We start from the raw sequence: 21869 nt of genomic DNA, 5'->3' as shown, positions 1-21869 counted from the left end.
TTCATCTGACGACAACCAAGGATATTGTTGTCCACCTAAATTGAGCAGCGAGATCTACAGACAATCTAGAATTGTTCAATTTTAAGTGTACTAGAACATGTTTCCCTCTTCCTGACATACCACAATAATCAAGAACTTCCGAGATACTCCTTACTTTAGGTGAGCAGACTATTATTCATAGAAAGGATAGATTTAGATTGCATATGTTGTACACTTAGGTCGGATCTTTCAATCACGCAGAGAGTGAAACATATGACTGACTGGAATTTCAGAGGGATTGAGAAGTAGAAGATTGCATATGCTGTGTACCAGGTCGGATTATTAATCACGCAAAGGAGACAGCATATGGCTAACAGATGGAAAGAATTGCATAGATAGAGGATGCAGAGAAATAGAGTTGCATATGCTACAGTCCAGGTCGGATCTTTCGATCACACAGAGGAAGCAACATATGACTAACAGTAAGAGAGAAAGAAAATAATTTCCTACCGATCTAGTTTATCGGAATTCCCCAGTCGCCCCATCAATACCGGAATTAAGGATAGAGTCCGTACATTGAGGAAAAGTTAAACCACAGCTCTAGATACGGGTTCTTTAATGTGACTGGTGGATTCTCATGTATATCTCCCTGCTCAACCTATCCAAGCGTCGTATTGTCAGGCTAAATGGAACTATCTAGGTCAAAATTTATCAAGTCTCTAGATTCCTTAAGTTCATCTGCACCTAGTCAAGTCCATTAAATTTTCCGTGCCTACCAGCGCATCGAACACAGAGCCTAGACAATTCAGCTTTGGTACTTTACACAGACTCATATATTAATCCTCAAAGAGAATCATTTTCAAAAAGTTTACCAGCACATCGAATCGAGCTTTGTTACACGACTTGGTGAACAGATCTGCCACATTATTAGCAGTGGGAACCTGTTCTAGCCGAATGAGCGAGCGCTCATAACAATCTCTGATAAAATGAACTTTGATGTCGATGTGCTTGGTTTTTGAGTGTTGAACCGGATTTTTAGCAATTTGGATCGCAGCCTCATTGTCACAAAAAATAGGGGTTTCTTGAAAATTCAAACCGTAGTCCAACAGCTGATCTTGGATCCATATGACTTGAGAACAACAGGCAGATGCAGCAACGTATTCTGCTTCTGCTGTTGAGGTCGAGACAGTATGTTGCTTCTTGCACTGCCAGGAGACCAGCCTATCTCCGATAAATTGACATCCGCCTGAAGTCGATTTCCTGTCAAGCTCGCAGCCGCCATAATTGCTGTCTGCAAAAGCATAAAGATCAAATTCGGAATTTTTCGGATACCAAAGACCCAGTTTTGGGCTGCCTTTGAGGTACCGGAAAATTCGTTTAACAGCAATAAGATGAGACAGTTTAGGATTAGCCTGGTAGCGCGCGCATTGACAGACCGCAAACATCACGTCTGGGCGACTTGCAGTCAGATACATCAGCGATCCAATCATCGATCGGTAGTATGTTTGATCTACGGATTCGCCTTCAAGATCAGGAGTCAGCAGTGGTCTCTCCGCCATGGGCGTCAAAGAAGGTTTGGCGTTTCTGAACCCGAACTTCTCGAGCATATCGTCCACATATTTGGCTTGATGAATCAGGATTCCGGCTGAAGATTGTTGGACCTGAAGCCCCAAAAACGTGGTCATCTCCCCCAATGAACTCATCTCGAACCGCTTTTTCATGACGTCCTCGAACTCCATGCATAGCTGAGGACTCGTTGACCCGAAAATGATGTCGTCCACATAGATTTGAACAAGGATTTGATATGGACCGACATGCTTGATGAATAGGGTCTGATCAATAGTTCCGCGTGAGTAGCCATGATTGAGCAAGTGCTGTGCTAGGGTAGCATACCAGGCTCTAGGAGCTTGATGCAGCCCATACAAAGCCTTGTCTAACTTGTAGACATGGTTGGGAAGTTTTGAGTTAACAAACCCAGGAGGTTGGTCAACATAAATCTCCTCCTTCACCTTGTCGTACAAGAAAGCCGTCTTGACATCCATTTGATAGACACTAAAGTTCATGTAGGAGGCATAGGCGAGGAAGATACGAATAGCTTCCAAGCGCGCCACCGGAGCATAGACTTCTGTATAATCAAGACCTTCAATTTGCCTGAACCCACGGACTACCAATCTCGCCTTATTACGGACAATGACACCCGAATCGTCTTGCTTGTTACGAAACACCCATCTGGTGTCGAGAGATTTCTTGCCTTTAGGCAGCTTCACCAACTTCCAAACCCCGAGCTTTTCGAACTGATTCAGCTCGTCATGCATGGCATCCACCCAGCTGGGCTCATTCAATGCCATTTTGACGTTCTTGGGCTCTATTTGAGAAATGAAACAAGAATAGAGACATGTGTTGACATCTCCACTCTGGCTTCTCGTTTGAACTCTGTCGCCCAGCTGGCCAATAACGTTCTCTATCGGATGATCGCGCTGTATGCGAGAAGGGATTTCGTGACTGATGTCATTAAGTGAAACGGGAAGAGTATGAATATTAACAGCTCCTTCATGTGCTGAAGAATCCAAGGTAGATGTATCAACTTCGTTTGGTGGATTTGCTACAAACTCATCAGCGATTTTATTGGGAAAGAGAAGGTCCATCAGATTCTAAGTGTCAGCGGAAGCATCTTGGTTCATAAACTCTCTTTCGACCGGAGTTAGAGGAGTAGCATCAGCATCTGGAGCAGATCGTTGTGTTGAGGACTCAGGAGAAGCAATTGGAACAGTAGACTCGACCGAAGGATCGGTAGCAGAAACCAATGGTGGTTTGTAGACAACCTCTTCATCTTCGTCTTCAATAATACTCTTCGAGCAAGAGGTAGACCCGGCTTGGTTATTAGACGACACACTAAAAGATTTGAATAGTGAAGTGTAGTCAAATAGCCAATCCGGACCCACCCTAGCGTCCATTTCATTCTCTTCAAGCCAGCGAACATCGTCCTTGCAGGGGCAACCAAATACTCGGAAATGGCTGACCGATGGCTTGTGTCCATAAAGAATTTCATATGGTGTTTTCATCTGGGCTTTATTGATCAGAACACGATTTTGAACGTAGCACGCAGTGTTGATCGCCTCTGCCCAAAAGAAAACTGGAAGTTTAGAATCACAGAGCATCGTCCTTGCAGCGTCTTGTAGCGTCTGATTTCTCCGTTCAGCAACACCATTTTGTTGTGGTGTCCGAACAGAGCTATACTGACGCACAATACCCTTCTCAGTGCAAAAGTGATCAAGAACGGCGTTCTTGAACTCTGTTCCATTATCTGTGCGTAGCGCTTTCACTTGGTGGTTGGTTTGATGCTCGATCATTACAATGAACTTTTTGATGAGGTCAGCTATCCCAGCTTTGTTGGACAGAAAGAAGACCCACGTGAAACGAGAGAAATCATCTATCACAACGAGACAATACGAATTTTTGTTGATGCTGAGAACGTTAACTGGACCAAACAAGTCCATGTGCAACAACTGGAGCACCTGACTGATGGAGTTGACTTGTTTTGGCAGATGTGGTTTCCGATGATGTTTTCCTTGAGCACAGGAAACACATTTTTCAAAGGTAATGAAATCTCTGACGGGCAAACCACGGACCATTTCGTTCTTAGCAAGCCGGTTCAGGTTCTTTGTATTTTCATGGCCAACTCGACGATGCCACAACATTGCGTTTTGTTCTGAGACTTTGGAAAAGAGACAGGTGACTTCATCGGGTATATTGCTGTTCATGTCAATAATGTAGGCATTCCCATCCCGCTTAGATTTGACGAGAATCCACTCTTCCGGAATGACAATGCCTGGCTTTAAGATTAGACATTCTTTATCATTGAAGTGTGTCGAGTAGCCCTTGTCACATATTTGAGACACACTCAGCAGACTGTGCTTCAGCTCAGGAGCATAGTTAACATTCTCAAAACTAAGCACTCCGTTCGTCACCGTTCCCTTTTGCGTTATCTTTCCGCCTTCTCCACCCGCGAAGGAGACATATCCCCCATTAAATGTCTGAATGTCGTGCAGTTGGGAGATATCTCCAGTCATGTGCCGGGAGCAGCCGCTGTCGATATACCACGGTCTGACGACATTCCTCCGCAACTGTCCCTGCACGATGAGCAGAATTATTTAGATTTGGGGACCCAGGTCATCACTGTCCTGGGTTTCCTTTTCGCTTTCTCTGATTTATCTTTAAATGTTTTCAAATTAGGATCCTCATTCCTAATCACTTCAGAGGAAGGTGATGACGGATTGGAAATTGATTTGGGCATCCAATGATATTTAGGTTTTACAACATTCTCAGGTGGTTTTGAAACAGGTTTCTTATGAGTTTGCACTGAGCCTTTGGATGTTCTACCAAAAGTGGTTGAAGATCCAGAATTGCTTTTTGACGAAACCGATCTTGGCGGAGCCTTGTTCGGTTTTGGCAAACTATTTGGAGCTTTGTTAGTAAAGACCCTTTTATTCTTTTGAAAAACAACCCTTTTTCTGCTTCGATCATCTTTCCAATCATCATTTCGAGAACGAGTTCTTGAGGATTTTCTAATTAAAGACCTTCCTCGAGATTCGTTCTCTCCTCTTGGCGACGTATTGTTTACAAAGATTCTATTTTGACAATTCCTAGCTATATGACCACCAATACCACAATTAAAACAAATTTGTTTATTATTTGAACTTGTACTGCATTTCTCATACTTATTTTCTTGACAGATACTCTTACTCTTCTCAGAAGAACATGCATGAGAAATGGGTTGTGTGATAAGTGAGGGTGCCTCAGATGGTGTAACTTGTGGAATTGATGGATTTTCATGAGAATCACAAGCATAAGAATTACCAAACAATTCATCAAACATATCAAAGAAATTAAGTTCAACAGTAGCAGAAGTAGAAACATCACACGAAACATTATCAGTCTTATCATCAGAAACACAAACATTTTCATTTGAAACCGAAATATCAGAATTAGAAACAGAAACAGAAATAGATTCTCCAGCTTCACGCTTTGCCTGATCTAATGGTTGATCTGCAGGGGAAGTAGAAATGTTAGTTCTTTCAACATTAATGAATCCGCCTGAAACGAAACCAGATGGCTTGCCATAAACCATAAATGGTTCGTTGGCAATCTCATCCTTGGATAGGGGTTGATACTGATATGTATGATTATAAGGAGGAGGTACACTATCATATCCTAAACCCTTTTGTTGGTTTCGTTTGAACTGCATGCAGTGATCAATCATGTTGGCAACTACCTCGCTTGATCCATCAAATTTTCTAAAATTAAAAGTTGCAGTTTCAAATTGTCTTTTTAATGTATCAAGCTCGGTAATTAACTCATCATTTTGTCTCTTAACATAATCATACAGTTCATATTTTTCACTGTACTCTGTTTGAATTCTTTTAAAATCTTTGATTTTTGTTTCTAACTGGGCCTTAATGGGTTGCTGTCCTTTCCTAAGTTGATAGCCCTGTTGGGTTTTGAGCATTCTAACACTCTTATGGTGTACATGCAACCCTATAAACCTTGGATCTCTGTTTTCTCTATTATACATGCAAATATTAACTATTCCAAGGTTTCATCCTAACTAGCATATTATGAAGCACCTATACTACAAAGTTCTAGTTAGATGACATACCTTTTGATGTAGCTTGATGTCTTCAAGCTTTAAGAGCTTAGCCCCAATAGTGTGGAAGCCTCAAATGGAATCACAAATCACCAAAACACCTTGGAAGAACTTGAGAGAATATGTATCCACACTAAAATCGGCCCACTCTTATTTTCACACACTTGTGCCAATTTTGTGAGTCAAGGACCCCTTTATATATTATGGAGGATTAGGGTTACATCCATGTAAACCCTAATACCCATGACCTTTCATTTACATAGGATCCATGGGTTAAAAGCTCCATGGACCATCCATGAAAGCTTAGCCCAACCTAAATGAACTTGGCCCATTCCATATATATAAGAGTCCATATTTAATTAGTTCTTTTTGATCACTTAATTAATTCTAAATTAATTCTTGATCAATACTAATTAAATAATATGATTCCATATTAATATATTAGAACTTATAATATATTAATATAAATCATAAATATACTATTCTCAAAAGACTATCCATATAAATTGTGCCGGTGAAGTGCAAACCAAATGGACCATGCCGGGTCAGGTCAAGTACATACCAAATATAGTTATGGACTTAGACATTAATCCAACAGTCTCCCACTTGGATAAGTCTAGAACTATTATTGAGTATGACTTCAAAACCTAACTGGCAATCGTAGCTCTTAAAGCCGCTGTCGAACTCTGACCTTGTCAATGACTTGTCCATTAGATAAGGGATCATATATTCCTCCATTCTAGATATCATATGGACTGAGACATGGATTATAATCATTCTCTCTGTCCATTTGTTGTTTCCCGATTTTCGATTTATGTTGACTGACTGATTGAACAAATCAAATCAGTCCTGGCTTGGCCAAGCACTCACATGTGTCATCGCTAAATCATCGAGGGGCCCACACATATCGCTTTTATCCCGAAGGGAAAAGGAATGGATAAACTTCGACTCATATGGCTTGTTCTACTACTTGTTGAATCATACACAAAGGCACATTTTATAACATCGAGCTACCAAATGCGTTTTCGTGCAATCAATGTATAACCAACTCATAGTAACAACTCATATCTCTAGGTTTGAATAATATAAGATATTATCGTCTCATGATCACTCGTGATAAAATCCATGAAGTGATTCAAATGAGCGCGGGTTCAATCCAATACTCAGAACTTATGAGCACTCATGAGTGTTGTAGCACCACTTTGTCCACCAACTTGGACCTCTACAAACCAACCCATGACAGTCTTGATTCATATCTACTTCCAACATATGACCGACTGTGGATGGTTTGAATAACTTAATCATTCAGGAAGAGCGACTTAGTTATTCTGGAAGTCAAAACATGCAAAGTGAAACACAAGAATAAATGAATCAAATATGGTATCAAACCCTATGAATATAAATAAACACTTTTATTTATCACCATACTGATTACTCATTATTCATTGTCTCGGTTTTATCAACTTTATATTTGAATTAAAAACACTAGTTGTCCCATGCTCCAAGCATGTACACTATGTTTTTCTTAAACAATAGCTTTGCCATACACCAAGTATGCACTCTATGTTTGTCTATGATCCTTACTTTGTGAAATAAACCAATTGAACATAATTTCAATGATTCTAATTTCACACTCCCAAATCCTTATCGAAAAATGTGAGAATTTCAAATTCCTATCATTTATCCAAATCTGTGTTGATTTTAAAATTATATGCATTAACCCTCCTGTAATGAATATGTACAAAGTCACAAAGACTTGTCAACAGTCATTATAAGGTATTCCAATGGAGATCAACTCCATGGAAACTAAGTCACATATTCAAAGTACATTGCTTTGGACATGCTTCTTGCATTAAGTTTTCTAATCTTACACATATAACTTCCACCTATGGAGACAACTCCATATTCTCATTTTGACTATCACTTCTGAATAAGAGATGCCTCTTTTCAGAATATGTCAATATGGTCCTTCCAAAATTAGCACTATACTTCCAACTGTCCCTGAGCAACCAATCTTTGGTAAACCTCAGATTGTCCTCGACAATTGCTTAATCATTTTAGTCATATCCAATTCTAGACCTTTTCCCTTCTTAATGCCTCTAGGCATTTGGAAAAATTTAGAAATGACAAATATTATAGCACATGCAATCGATCCTGTACCCAAAGCAAATGGTACACGATTCATGATGTCTCACATAAAGACATGATTCTAGACCAGTCTTTTGCTACAATATTTTTATTTGCCATGTTTTCAAAATTTGACTATGAAGAGGGATGCCGTAATCATAATCGAATTTTGAGAACGCAATATATAGAATTTCCTTAAGTTGAACCAATCCAACATGAAATTCATATATATATTCTTGACTAAAGATGATTAAGGTCTCAATCTAAGCCTTTAGAACTGAAATAAAGTATATCCTCTCCCTTAATTATAGCAAAACAACTTTTTCAATCCCTGCAGCCTCACGAATTGAAACTTTTGTTTTCTATAATTAACATTGCTAACTTGCAACACTAACAATAATTATCATGCTCCCACTAACATGATGATTATTAGCATAACACTTATGCTCCCACTAGCTTTGACATGTACTCAGAAATCAGCTGGACTTCTAGAAATCAATACTTTATTGACTTTCTTACCAAAGTTCAGATTTCTGATACGAGATGCTTTGATAAAACTTTATCAAAATCATACACCTTTCCTTAGATAGCATGCATGTGTGTCTAAACAATTTCAGAACTATGAAAAGGGATGTCGTAATCATAGTCTCAATTGTTTAGACCTTTTGCCATCTGCTTCAAATCTACTTGGTGGAAGTGTTTCCTCACCATCATTTTCATGAATCGGAGAGAAACCTTATGACCCTTAGATTTTATGGTGTATGTGTTCTTATCCATGTGAATCGTCAAAACCATAGTCACAAGACAAGGATAATGACAAATCCAAACTCATATGGACTGAACTTATGCAATCTTAACTTCTTGCCACCTGGCAGTACAGGGCCTGCCATTGCTTCCAAGTTGTTATGCAACCAATTGAGAACTTTCAGAACTCCTATGCAAAGCCAACTTTAACTGGAACGGGCACAGAATATGTCAACACGATAGGTTATAAACCTCAAGTCGTGTGCTAGTGAAGAACCTCAGGTTTTATTCTTGATTAGTTCTTGAAATTCTTTTTAGGATCTTTAAGACTCCCACTATTCTCTTGACATATAAGACTATCTTGCCAAATATTCAAGAGATAGTGCAGATTCTTTATCAAGACAAACACTTCACACAATTGGCCTTAGTTGGTCTTTGTTTTATCCAAAACATCACAACTTACCAATTTCAAATGTACAAGAGTAGGACACTTCTACTCTTACATTTGACAAGTGTTTTAAACCTTTCTTTAAGATATGTCACTCAAGTTACAATCTTGGAGTATGACTCTAAGAATTGTTTTGGAACGAAGTATGACTCATCTTCCTGATCTAACCATTTCAACAATTCATGACTCCTCTTCTTAGTCATAAGAATGCACTAAGATGACCTTTAGAGGACTAATTGTGATATGATTTCTAAATCATTAAGATGATCACAAACATGATACTAAAGTACTATCCCATCTTTTCAGATTTGAGAAACTTTTATCTTTCTGCCTAATTTGATTCTTCCTATTCGTTCTGCCATACACTGAAACTTTTCTAATGTTTCATAATTATACTTAAACTTGTAAGTATAACCATATTTACTAAACTTTAGTAAATCAAATAGTCTTAACGAGCTTTGTGGTGGACATGACCAGTGCACAAGAATGTGTACTCGATCCCTTTAGTCCTTCACTTGACTCACACATCCATGTGAACAAGTAATTAGTCTTGATTTTCCAATGCTTGAAAGTTCTCATTCATCATACTATTCAACTTGCATGATTCCAAGTTTCGGTCCAATTGAAACTTGGGTGATGAGGAACTTTCCTGATTTGGTAAATTTAGACACTACCACAAATGAAAGAATCAAATCCATTTTCCAATATTGCTGTCAGTGGAATCATATAAGCAACAATTTTCCACAAATGCCATTGTAAGGATACTTCAAATAAATAAAATTAAACAATTTTCTTTTATTTTAAAACTTTGCGGAAAAACTTATCCTTAGAATCCACATGGAAAATTGTTGTTATCTATTCCTTAGCAATATATCATAACTTCTTAAGCAACTGCTCAAAATTCTGATGCGATCGAAATCCACCTTCGCGATCAGAATCAGCATATACTTCCTTTAAGATTTCTCTCTATTCTTTGATTCTTAAAACATCAACATGTCACCCATTCACATCATGTAATGAGGATCTCAGAATAGAACTTAACAGAGTTAGATAATGGGCTCTACCTGATGTAGAGTCAAACTTATTGACTTTAACATCCTTAGGTAAATTTGGTAGCTTTGCAATCAACGCCCCTTCCTTTGGCAAAATAAACATATGGACCCTTTGGTAATGGGACTATCTCAGACTTAGCCTTTCTCTTTACCATTTGGTCAACCGGGTTGACTATGGCCAATCCCTTTCCATTGGGAAGAGAATGCTTTTTCTGGATTTCCAGTGTCACCATTGTCACTGTCCATAAAGTTTTTGGGAAGTTGATCTTCTATTCAAATTTGCTTGACTATCGTTCCAAATCATTGCTGATTCAGCAGCACCAAGCAAATAGATATGATCATTAAGGTTCATGTCATAGTCTGTTATAGTAGTCCCAAAGGAACTCACTATGTGACTTAGAAAGTGATTGAACATCCAGCTTTCTCAAGACTTTGAGACCCAACTCTCCCGGCTTGTCAATATGTGACTTCATCTCTAAGATGTGATCACACATGGACCTTGCTTGCCATTAGGGCTTGAGTGACCTTGAACTTGTGGGTTAGGGAGAATAATTAGAGGAGGTGGAGGAAGAGAAGTATGACTTCCATGAGCCAAACTCGGGAAGTCATATTCATTAGGAAAGCTTGGTTTGGGAAGATCATTGTTGTCTAAACCAGACATCAACAATGGGAGAAATTCACGTAAAGTTGATTTAAGTCCTTAATATAACACCCAATATGATATATTAAGGCTAGGACCCAACAAACTATTTTATAACTTGGAAGAGGGATGCCGTAATCCAAGCTATAAAATATTTGAAGGTAGGTGAATGACGATTCACCAATTTCCACCAAGATAAACGAAATGTATTATTAGGTTTTAATTGGTTTTGAAACTCCTAGATTCTTTTGAGATTCATTGAACTTTTCAATGGCATGTTTCAATCTCGAGTGTGCCCTTCAGGTTTTGTGACTGGGATGCCGAGGATCACAAAACAAGGTGTGAAGTAACCATGCAAATATACTTGGTACCCTTAATATTTACCCCTCAATCGATGTGCCGGTTAACCACACACGCTCCAACGATACTATGATAAACATTAAGTTACCCTTTGCCTACCTTGTTAAGTCCAGGTTAGTGTGCCGGTTAACCACACACGCTCCACTAACAGCTTAAACAAAGTGCAAAGTGTAATTTCATGGATTAGCACCTTATTCACATTTTCCTAAGTAACTAAGATTGGGAATTTATAAGTGTTTAGTTACTTAGTATTTATCATTATACTTATAATGAAGGGAGAATTATAGTCCTTGTCCTACCTGTTCGGCTAACGACCCTCCACCGGTCAAGGAAGCGGTGAGTGAGAGTGGACACCCATTAAACTACCATTTTATAGGCAGTAACCTTATACCCCCCTTATAGACCGACTTCGTGAATGAGGCCTACTAATGGTAAGACGACTTGCTCTTATACATATAATATATTAAACTTTTAATATTATAATAGTATAAGGGTGTATTTTAGACATTTAAAATACTTGGTGGTTTAATCTATTAATTAAAATAGACTTTTAATTTAATTAAACTCAAACCATATATTTATGGATTAATAATACTCTTTTAATTAAACACTTTAATTAACTATTAATAAAGTCCATAAGAGTTAATTTGAACTATTCAACAAAACATCATAATTCCAATTATTAAACTCAAAATTAAAACCATTTAATTAATTGTTTAAGTTATGAACCCAAGAGTTTTAGAATTCAATTCTTTTTTTCATAAAAAACTTTTCTCAAATTCCAAAACTTGAGGGCAAGTTTTGTAATTCTTGAAAACCTTTGGATTCCATAACTTATGGAATTAATGGTGTTTTATGATGAAACTTTCCATGTTCCATAACTTAAGAACAAGTTATGGAATTCTTTAAAACATTAACACCAAATTTTGTAACTCCATAAAAACTTTGAATCAAATTTTTTTTTTTTAAAAAACTTTCATATCCATAACTTATGGAAGTTTCAAAAACCCTTAAGATCACAACTTTAAAAAAAACTTTTGAGCTCCAAAATTTTATGACAAAATATGTAACTCCTTAAAACATTTAGATCAAACTTTTAAAACTAATAAAATAATTATATCATTTTATCTTTTACTAAATTTGACCTAATTCAACTCATATAACAAATGATTCAAATTTTACAAATAATTCGTTTTTCACAAAACAAGTAATTATCTTAAAATTTGACAAACGTCATGTTTTTTTTCTTTTTTTTTCAACTTGAAAATAGACATTTGCATCAATATAACAGAAAACAACCAATGGCTCTGATATCACTGTTGGGTTTTGAGCATTCTAACACTCTTATGGTGTACATGCAACCCTATAAACCTTGGATCTCTATTTTCTCTATTATACATGCAAATATTAACTATTCCAAGGTTTCATCCTAACTAGCATATTATGAAGCACCTATACTACAAAGTTCTAGTTAGATGACATACCTTTTGATGTAGCTTGATGTCTTCAAGCTTTAAGAGCTTAGCCCCAATAGTGTGGAAGCCTCAAATGGAATCACAAATCACCAAAACACCTTGGAAGAACTTGAGAGAATATGTATGCACACTAAAATCGGCCCTCTCATATTTTCACACACTTGTACCAATTTTGTGAGCCAATGACCCCTTTATATATTATGGAGGATTAGGGTTACATCCATGTAAACCCTAATACCCATGACCTTTCATTTACATAGGATCCATGGGTTAAAAGCTCCATGGACCATCCATGAAAGCTTAGCCCAACCTAAATGAACTTGGCCCATTCCATATATATAAGAGTTCATATTTAATTAGTTCTTTTTGATCACTTAATTAATTCTTGATCAATACTAATTAAATAATATGATTCCATATTAATATATTAGAACTTATAATATATTAATATAAATCATAAATATACTATTCGCAAAAGACTATACATATAAATTGTGCCGGTGAAGTGCAACCCAAATGGACCATGCCGGGTCGGGTCAAGTACATACCAAATATAGTTATGGACTTAGACATTAATCCAACAAGCCCTCATATCTAAGATCCTCTACTTCTCTACGTAATAACTGAATTTCATCATGAAGAAGTTTGACATATTCATTACATGCCTGAGAGCAAGAAGGTAGATTTACCTCACTCTTCCTGGGCTCGGAAGTAAAAGATACCATTAGAGCAAACTGCATCTCCATTATTTCAGCTTCAGGATTAGCTTCATCATTCTTCATGGGAACATCATCAATTTGAGCTAGGTGAGCATTTTCTAGCTCTGAAATATTCAAAGCCTGAATCTAGTCCTCCCAGTCAAAGGACTGAGCGACCATAGCAGTCTCACCATTAATCGCAGCACCTGCACGGTTGTTTCCCACTGCAACCATTGTCCTGTTGTTGTTCATCCTACGATCTAGTTTTGGACACTCACGAGCAAAGTGACCCGGCTCGTGGCAGTTGAAACAACGTAGCTTGCCCTTGTTGAATCCCACCTTTTTGTCAGCATTCATGCCCCAGTTGTTCTTCCCTGTCTTCTTAGCAAACTGCTAGGCCCTGAAAACAGCCATAGCAATCTGCCATGTAATGTCCATCTCTTCCACGTCTTCAGGATGAATCTGATCCAGGTCAGCAAAGGACAACTGAGGTGGAAGCTCTCCAGCTACAAAAGCATTGTAGCAATTAACAAGCCCAGTGGCTAGAGCTAGATTTTCATCAGTGTCTTTAGTGTTTGAGGAAGAGGCTACAACAGGCACATTTGGAGAGGGAACAACTTGTGGAGTGACAAATGGCTGGCTTTGAGAATGAGGAATGGATGATGTAGCAGCAAAGGTCTGAATCTGAGGTTGTTGAGTAGCAAAAGCTTGACCTGAGGAAGACATAAATGATGAGAGAGCATTGTTGGATGAGATTCCAAGATTTACAGTAGAGTACGAGTTCACATGGTTGATTTCTCTTTGTTTATCATCAATATCACAAGCTTTGATGATCGCCATGATTTCAGCAAGGGTGAGACGATTCAGATCCTTGGTCTTCTTAATCACAGCAACATTCATGTCCCATGATCTAGGAAGAGCATACAGAAGCTTATTGTTGATCTCTGACTTGGTCAAGAAAATTCCAGATATGTTCATGTCAGTGGTGAGAGTTGTGAATCGCTGCAGCTGTGCTTCAAGAGTCTCTCCGGGAACGTAGTTGAACAAATTGAACTTTTGTCGCAACATGTCCTGGCGACTCTCCTTCATATCTTCATTTCCTTCATATACCTCAATTAGCGCTTCCCACAAATCTTTAGCGGAAGTATACTCTCGGAAGCCTTGAGCAGTATCAGGAGATAGTGCCATGGTTAGAGTGGCTAGGGCCCTTTGCTGTTCTTCCACCTTTTCAACCGCTTTGTCAATCACTTGACCTCCAACTGTCATAGTGATTCTAACAGGGCCTCTAGGAATGCTTCTCCAGACTTTGAAATCCTTCATTTTAATGTATTTTTCAATTCTGTATTTCCACTCAGGAAAACCATCTGCAAACATTAATCTAGGAATACGCGTAGTAGTGCCCATGACAGTATCAAGGTCGTGGAAATGAGTTTGACTTTGAGATTCCATTTTGTCTTTTTCTAGAGGGAACAATTCAACAGGAAGATCAAAATTTTGAAAAATTTTTAACCAAGAAAAATGAGTTTCACACTTCAGCCGCACACGCTAACCGCACACGCTGACTGCACACACTGACTACACAGGCTGACCGCACACACTTTGACCGCACACACTGACCGCACAAGCTGACCGCACACACTTTGTCAGCACAGACTAACCGCACACCCAAACGTACACTTGGCAGCACACTGGGCAGTACACCTAGCCTTTCACTTGGCAGCACTCGTTCAACCGTACTCCTTAACCGCACTCCTTCAAAATCTCAGCCTCACACCTTCAAAGTCTCAACCGCACACCCAAAAATACTAGATTTTTGAGTGAATTTAGGTTTCAAACTAGTAAAAACAGAGATTAGACGCAGTTTCTCGATAAAAAATATAAGTGCACTTCAAAAACCACAACTATCTTCAACCGCACACTCTTATGATTCTTCAAATTGACACTGATCAGGCTCTGATACCAATTGTAAGTCCCGATCTATAGATCCAAATCAGTAATCAATGAATTGCAAACAATCAAACAGAGTGTAGAAGAAGTAGAAAGAGAACTAAGCCAAGCATGCACACATCTATATCACATAAATGTCAGGTACACCTTGGGAAACACATACATACATCACTCTTCAACTGACACAGACTTAGACTATTTATACCACCTGAAGCAGCACACAAGTGTGCAACCGTACACACGTGTGCGACCGCACACTGTCATGTACGACAGCACACACCCACCAACAAGTTACAATCACCACAACACTCTCTATCATCCTACCAAGACCAATACATTAGAATGCCTAGCCCAAACCACAAAATTATAGCCTATCAATAGTGCTTGTGAGACTTGCCGGGTAATTTTGGAAAATTACCATTTTCACTCCTAATTTCATATTTTAGCTATTTCCATTTCCCCCGAAGCCCCGAGATCATTTCCAACACCCGAAACACGCCCCGAAGTGCCCGAGAAGCCCGAGAAATTTATCTTTTCGGTTTGAAGCTCAACCCTCGCAGGACCCGGTTTTCAAGAAAACTCCCGATTTTCATCGAGGAAAGCCAATTATAGTAACGAAGTGCTGCTCAAATTACTATTTTAACCCCCGGTTATTTCACGGTTAGTTCAATATATAGGAACAATTGTATGTTATGTGTTATATGTGCTATGTGCTTTTCCGTTGTTATTATTTCCACTATTTATGATAGCAAAGTTATACCTTTGACCATGTGATCAGTGAAAGGACTTAGATTCACGGTGGTACTGGTATGTAGCCTTTGACCATGTAGAGCATGTCTCGTAAGAGAATGACTTATATTCTATGGTATTGGCAGAAGGTTAGAGAGGGCTTTCAGCCTGAAATCTACCAAAATGTTTAAATCAGAAAGTGTATGTCTTTTGTTCCATTTGGGCCGAAGCTTTCTTGATATATATCAAGTATAGAAATTGTCATGTCTCATTGATCGTTTATCTTTGAATCAAATCATTGATTGATATGGAAAGTTTGTCACATGATTCACATATGCCTTTGTTGTTTCTTGTTCCTCTTTGCTTCTGCCATATTGAAGTACATATATAGCATAACGTTATATTGTATCTATTATTGAACTCACTAAGCGTCACCGCTTACCCCTCTCAGTGTTTAACAATTGCAGGTAATAAGAATCCAGTATAGTCATATATTGTTGGAAGATTTAGAATAGTTTATATACTATTACTTTTGTACTTGGGTTTACGTATGTATAAAAGCTTAAATATCCTGGGTAGTTATGTAATATACTAAAACTTAGTCGGTTTGTATCCAGTCTTTTGTAATCAAATTATCAGTGTAAAATATTGTTTTTATGAATATGCATGTAGCATGTTTTGAAGTAACAATTGTCAAGTATGAAAGTTTGGGTCTTTCAGAAATATGAAATTTTAGAAAGGGGTTCTTTCAACCATGGTATCAGAGCAATAGTTTAAGTGAACTAAATACCACGGATTGGTATTTAGACTTAAACCGTTGGAAGTTCAATATATGAATAGATTCATTAGGAATATATGGATACAAACCATAGGAAAGATTTAAGTGGGGTATTGGGTAGTGATAAACCCTAGTATTTTAAAATATTAAGTTACTTCAAAATTTTTAGAGAATTAGTTTAAGTGAACTAGGAATTTTGAGAATTTCTAGACTTAAACATGGATTGTTAAGTGATGATGATACGATGTGTATCAAGTATACTTTAGGTTGAATACCTAAATGGATAAGCACTAGAATATTAGAGGAGATATGCCTTATATTCTAATATGTGCTAAATGATAAATGAATATAGCATGCCTTAGGTTGCTTGCTTATATTTCTATTACTTGAGAGAGTTTAAGGTCTGTTGTCGACCATAGTATGGAAGAGGAAATTTTATGTATTCCAGATTTAAAAATTTCTATATTAGAACTGATATGAAGCTTTTCGAAGTAATAAAAAGACTTATGATAGTCGACATCGATAATGTTATAGATATACGATCGAGGGATATCGTAAAATAATACTTATCAAGTGATATCGTAAATAGTGTATTAATACCTATAGAGTGGTGTTGTACATTCAAACTATGTTTAGTGAAATAATAACGCCGTTGGAAGAATGTTGTGTATTCGAAGTATATTCGGACGAGATGAATGTTTTGGCATAACCGATGAAGTTGTTCCACCGCTGTCCAGATTGAAGCAATAATTACTTATAGAGTAGGAAGAACCGAAGATGGTGATCAATACTTTGGCAGTATCGAAATTGATGTTGTACAAGATTTAGAAGAATTAAATAAAGATCAAAGGAAAGGCTATTGAAGTTTTCAGACTCAATAGGCCAGAGCCTTGTCAAAACATTGTGATGTAGTATGTAGTTCGAGTAGTAACCCTATACAGGATGCTCAGACTTAGTATTTAATAATACTGAGTTACGATTGACTTCTATCACATCCTTATGAAAGTTCCATTGTGTGTTAAGCCGAATTTAACATACATGATTAGGATGGTGAATTACGTGATTTAGTGGTAAAAGGCTAAGTAACTTACTTGTCCAAGTAAGGTAGAATGCTTAGTTGAAGAAGATATACACTCATAGTGTTGTATGAGAAGAGATGTTGTAGTTAGGAATGAAAGAGAACTAATCTGAGTGTAGTAGAACATGCTGAGATGCAGCTATAATTCAGACTTCTCTAAATAGACTCCTATTAAGAAGACTTAAAAGATACAACCATGCGAAGAAGACTTTCTCATATGCCGGAATGACGATGTCATAGAAGGATAATGAAATAAACAAATATGCATGATGACTTGTATGAGTTAAAAGATGATGCACATAGTTGCAGATCGTTTGTCTCCACACTACTAGGGTAAATTCTGATATAGTGTGTCTTGCAGAGTAGACACTACCTGAGAAAGAATTTATATGATGAATTTGGAAGTGAAATTCCTATCGACCTAGGAAAAGTATTAGGATGTGGTAGATCGAGCATATGCGTAAAGAGAATTCTAGAAGGCGAGTATAAGAAATCCAAGATATGTTTGATAGAAATGTGAAATCCCTAGTTGAGTCTAGGAGAAATTGTCATATGTACTTGTTTGAATACATTCATGTGTGATAAGTCGCTTTGTGAAAACTTTTGAATGGTGACTTGGAAAACTGCGAGATAATACTTGGGACGAGTATGAGTAGGTGTGAATTGTAGTAGAGTGTAAGTCCCTAATCTGCTTGTGTATCAATCAGATCCGTTTGATGGTGCGGAATCCCAATCAAACGGATGATGTCAGATCAAATAGAAGAGAAGGAGAAGAAGAATAATATGAATCTTGTATAGTATTGATTAGAATGAAGTTCCCTTACAAGATTCACACACACTAACACACTCTCTTGTCTCTCTCTTTCTCTCTCTAGAACACCTTCAAATGCACACACTTAAGCTCCTCTATTCTATGTGTTCATCACTCAATTCCTCACACCCCTCACCCCTATATATACTGGACTGGGCCGCAAATTGGGTTTACGGCTGTAAACGTGTTTACGGCCGTAAACGTGTTTACGGCCGTAAACTCTGTTTACGGTCGTAAACGTGTTTACGGCCGTAAACTCAGTTTACGGTCGTAAACTCACAACACATATACGATATTACATAACAATACAATTTCCTAGAAAAGCAAAGTATAAACCATATTTTTGACCCAACAATCTCCCCCTTGGTTTATAGCTTTCTTTTCTTTTCTCAAATGACCCAACAAGATCCCCCTAAAAAGTAGCTGGCTTTCTTGATAATCTTCATTGGGAGCTTTGGCTTCAGCTTTAATCTTCGAATTCTTCACAGCTTCAAGATGAACATGATGAATCTTCAATAATTGACTTCATCTTGAGCAGTTGGAATTTCTTCAGAATTTGGCATTGAACGCACATTGGGTGAGGAGGCTTCTTGATAAGATTCTTGAAAGATGGTGCTTTCAGCTTGAGAATCTTCAGAGAGAATATCAGAGAGAACTAAACTTCTAGATCACTTCAGCAGGTTCAAGATAGCAGCAGACTGATTGAGGAGGTTTCAATGCAATCCGTCACATATTCTTCAATTTCAGCTTCACCTTGCTTCTGGGGTTGAAAGATTGAATGTCGAAAGAATAATCTTCATTTCTTTCTCCTTCGAATGAAAATTATTCGATGCTCACGGATGAAGCCTTGGCTTAGAAATCTTCGACACAAACTCCATGAGTTTCATCTTTACCTGAAATCACTTTTCAAGACAAAACAAAACTAAAAGAAAACTTAGCACACAAATTAAAACAGAAATAATTTTTTTTTTTTAAAATTTTTCATATTTTCTGAAAAAGAAATAAAACAGAAATAACACTATTTTTGGATTTTTAATTTTCTGATTTTTGTTTGTTTTTAAAATTTTTAATTCTCCCCTAATATTTAAATTAGAAGAAAACTATGAACAAATTTATCAAAAATAAAATGATATCTAACTTTAAGAATGATTAGGGATCAAAGTTTTTAGACAACCTTTATCCGCTTGTCGGTACCTTCTATTTTCACGTCTTTGTCTGGTCGATCGCCGGTATTGTGGTCCACTTAAACACGAAAAATTGTGACAATTTTTAGGACATACTAATAATTGTAAGACAAAGTGATCATAAGTTCCTAGATACTATATCTTAAGGACCATTCAGCTGACGACGACCAGGGATATTGTTGTCCACCTAAATTGAACAGCGAGATCTATAGACAATCTTTGAGTGTTCAATTTTAATTGTACTGGAACATGTTTCCCGCTTCCTGGTATGCCCCAGTAATCAAGAACTTCCAGAGTACTTCTTACATCGGGTGAGCAGACAATCATTAAGAGAGAGAATGGATTCAGATTATTATTAATTATAGTTCTTAGAGGGATTGAGAAGTAGAATGGTGCATATACTGTGTACCAGGTCGGATTATGAGTCACGCAAATGAGACAGTATATGGCTAACAGATAGGAAGAGTTTCACAGAAATAATATGCATAGAAATAGATTTGCATATGTTGCTGTCCAGGTCGGATCTCTTCCAATCACACAAAGGATGCAACATATGACTGACAGATAGGAAGAGAAAGAAAACGATTTTCTACAGACCTAACTCATCGGAATTTACCAGTCGCCCCATCAATACCGGAATTAAGGACATAATCCGCACATCGAGGAAAAGTTAATCCACAGTTCCAGATACGAGTTCTTTAATATGACCAGTAGATTCCCATATATATCTCCCTGCTCAACCTATCCGAGCGTCGTATTGTCAGGCTAAACGGATTTAACTAGGTCAAGATTTGTTAAGTCTAAGAATTTCTTAAGTTCAACTCTGCCTAGTCAAGTCCATTTATAATCTTTCATGCCTACCGACGCATCAGCCCAGAGCATAGACCCTTCAACTTTGGGTACGTTACGCAGACTCAGATTGCCTGTTATCACTTGATAATATCACTTCCCAAAACATCTCACTCAAACTCATTTCATTAACCAACATATTTTTGGATTTTTGGATTTTCTAATGTTTTTGGATTTTGTTTAAAACTTTCTAATTTTTTTTGTTTTGTTTTTATTTCTCCCCCTAAATTTGTGCATAGGAGAGAAACGAAAGTAAATGCGCAAATTTAAACTATCCTAAAACAAAAATTAGTCTTTAAAGTGAATCAGCTTACGAAAAACTCAGGAGTATAGAGAAGAAAACTCAAACCGTAAGTCACCGATTGAATTTGCATCCAGAAGGTCTGAGAACAGCACGTGTAATCTCAGAACAGATCCAAAAATTCTTCACGTCGTTAAGCACTAACCCCATGAGTGATCCCTTCCTTTCTTCCCTTCCCACAAAAGACACATACTCTCAAACAATGTTCTGAGTGTTGTACAGTTGAGAAATGTCTCCTATCATGTGCCTGGAACAGCCACTACCAACAAACCAAAGTCTGATGATATGCCTCCATAGCTGCTCCGACACAGAGCGGGATCAGTTGGTCTTTGGAACCCAGTCCATTTTAAAACTGGGTCGACCTTTGTCATCCTTGCACGGTACTCTCTCCCATGACATATCCTGTTTATCACAAACAGAAGATGAAGAAATATTAGAGTCATTAGTTGATTTGGGAGAGTGAGCCTTTGGAACCCATTTGTAGTTGGGTTTAACCCATTTCTTTTTCGATCTGATGGGTGGCTCAGTACTTGCTTTTGAACTTGATGTCGGCCGTTGAGATGACTTTGATTTTGACTTCACGGGAGCATCTCTTGGATTTGGCTTCTTGGCCGGCATTCCCTTATTTCCCTTGGGAGTTGGATTCTTGGCCTTGTGGGTTTGATTCTTGACCTTCTGCGCGTTCCAGTCATCATGGTCTGATCGTGACCTTGAGGGGTTTCTTTTGAAGTATCTCCCTCTTGGCGCGTTCTGCCAGCCTTGTGCATAGTAGGGAACGTATGCGCGATTTGGACAATGTCTGGCAATGTGTCCAGGTGTTCCACAATGAAAGCAAGTCCTTTTCTTCACTGGGAAATTGTTTCTTCCTGCCCCTGGTGGCGTATCCTTGCCTTGTTTCTTGCTTTTCCCACACGCACAGTTACAACAGGCACTCTGTTTCACTGGAATTGGTGGCCTATATTTCTGAACAGCAGGTTGATCAGAAGCAACTGAGTTCGAAGCAACCGATTCAGAGTTCAAGGAGA

Source organism: Lactuca virosa, chromosome 5 (genome assembly GCF_052849685.1).
Source record: "Lactuca virosa cultivar CGN04683 chromosome 5, Lactuca_virosa_CGN04683_v6, whole genome shotgun sequence".
Taxonomy (NCBI): domain Eukaryota; kingdom Viridiplantae; phylum Streptophyta; class Magnoliopsida; order Asterales; family Asteraceae; genus Lactuca; species Lactuca virosa.
This window is presented reverse-complemented; position numbering follows the sequence as displayed.